This window comes from Saccopteryx bilineata, chromosome 6 (assembly GCF_036850765.1).
Source record: "Saccopteryx bilineata isolate mSacBil1 chromosome 6, mSacBil1_pri_phased_curated, whole genome shotgun sequence".
Classification (NCBI taxonomy): Eukaryota; Metazoa; Chordata; class Mammalia; order Chiroptera; family Emballonuridae; genus Saccopteryx; species Saccopteryx bilineata.
In genome coordinates this window covers 97,000,066-97,002,614 of record NC_089495.1, presented here as the reverse complement: position 1 = coordinate 97,002,614, position 2,549 = coordinate 97,000,066, and positions in this window count along the sequence as shown.

The following is a 2,549-nucleotide window of genomic DNA, read 5'->3' as shown; positions in this document are numbered from 1 at the left end:
CTTACAAAGAACAGAACTAAGCATTCCTGAAGCTTCTATAATAACAGAAGTAGTCTCGGACCCAGGTGTTGTTGGTATTTATATTCTTGCTTGGAAAATATGCACACGGAGCAAAGATAAACAATTTTCTTAAAGAAATGTCAATGCAGTCCCTTGTTAGTATTGATTTTAAAAGACTGTAACAGTATCAAGATTTTATCTCTCATACAAGTGGAAAAAAATTAGAAGAAGACAGCATCATTTATTGAGAGTTGGTATCAGAGATAGAAAACAAAATCTGCTATGAACAATTTCACTGGCCTACTCCAGAAGTTGAAGTTATGTTTAATACCTATGACTAGAAATGTATATTCAAAAAAAATTACACAGATATTCACCACTCCTACTTAAGATTTTGAGCCTTAACTTCTTGTTGAGGGAAGGCAATCCAGTACCTTTCAATCCCATACCCAAACTGCAATGAATCCACAAAGAATTGTGTCACCAGTGATTCTGCTACAGCCATATAATTTGTCTCATGGTGTTATTTATAAACGAGGCTAAGAATTGATCTCTGCTGCTTTCTAAATTTTATCTCATTATGATGATAAATATATGAGAATCGGTAATATTTTTAAAGGGCTCAGCATACCAGCATAAGGTTACATATATCAAAATATGTCTAAATGTAGAAAAAACAAAACAAAACATGACTCATGGTGATGTCCACCAGTGAACATTGACTGTGACAATGCTAAATGTTCTGAGGTCTGTGTTCCTGAAAAAGAGCAAAGGTTCAGAAACTCCCACCCTTTTGTATTCTGAGAAAAGTGTCACTTCAAAAGACTTATGACAAGACCAGACAAAGACCACCCAAATTTTAGCCTCATAAGTGACTAGCTGAAATGTTGGTACTCATTAACCAACTGTGGAGCAGCTGTGTTAGGCTTGCTCATGGGTTTACCAGCTGCAAGCACTTTGCTTGATAAATGCATGAGCACATGGCAGAGGCACGTGTGTATAGCCTAGAAGGCTGTGGATGCTTCCCCTGGGCGGCAATTCTCCCAGATCACTCTCCCACCACCGTGAGGCACGGTTTTCCTTGTTTCCTTGACCTTACTTCAGACGAGATCGGGCGCATTCAGGGTGGTATGGCCGTAGACGCTTGACCTTACTTCAAATAGCAGATTTTTCCTTTATTTATTAGCTCTTTTCCTTTTGTTGTTGATTTGCTTGCCTATTTTTGCAAGCCTCCAATAAATGAGTATGGCCCAACACTTTCTGGTTCTGCAATTTCTATGCCATCTACCTGAATCCAATGTGAACCTGCCTGGCCTCGGCCACTACCATTACACCAACCTTGATAAAATAACTTCAAATTTGACTTGATCAAAATTTATTTAGGTTCTTTTTTTCTTTTCCCCAAAGTTCTTAGACAGTAACCAAGCCTCAGACTGAGTCAACAGAGGAAAATAGACAACCCTTCTTTAACAGCCACTGTTAAGAACAGGCTGACCTCAAGGAAAGAAATTTCCCATTCAACTCCCTAGTCATACCACTGGCTTACACCACTCCCTCAGTCCCAATTCTTTCAGCTTTATTTATACCTCCCTGTAAAAAATAGCCATTCTTCCTGACCCGTTATACTCTTGCAGATGTTATGGTCAAAACACTCTCTCTATTGCAAGTATCCTCCCCTGATTTTGATAATTCCTTTGAATAAAGGTAAGTTTAGATTTAATTTTTTATATAAATTTTTTCTTTCAGTATAACTTATTAAAATTATTTTGAATTAACAGCTGCTGGGAAAACAGCTGTGTTAGGCTTGCTCACTGGTTTACCAGTGCAAGTGCTTTGCTTGACTAGTGTGTAAGTACGTGGCTGACCATGTGTGTATAACCTCTGTAAGGCTATGGGTGCTTGCGCTTGGTGTGGATTGCAGAAGGCAGACGGCAGATTTCCCGCCCACCACTATGAGGGGCCATTTTACTGCTTGTTTACCTGAGAAGAGGTTTTCCCCTGCCTGTATGCTCATCCGCTGTTGCAAGACTCTGTTAAACAGGTATGGCCCAACACTTTCTGGCTCTGAAGTTTCTCTACCATTTGCCCGAATCCAATGTGAACCTGCCTGGCCTTGGCCACTGGTATTATAGTAGCTATCCTAATTTTCAAGGTGAAATTCTTAAAATCACATTAAGTTTGTCACTCTAGTTTTACATCAATATTTAACAAGATTTATTCCCTATATTTAAAGATATCAAATATCTTGGATATTGGTGATTAAGCAGTAAATTTGACAACTGAGATATATAAAAGGAAAACTATTTTTATATACTAAATCTATAAAGCCTCAGGATTATCTAGTAAGAATAATCACTGAATAATTCTATATGGATGGAAACATCTCTAACTTAAAAGAAAAGCAAGAATAAAAAAAAGCCAAAATAAATAATGAATATGTAATCATAATGTTCCTTAACACACACACACACACACACACACACACACCATATATGTATATATACCATGTATGTATAGAATATCTACATAATATTATATTTGTACATATA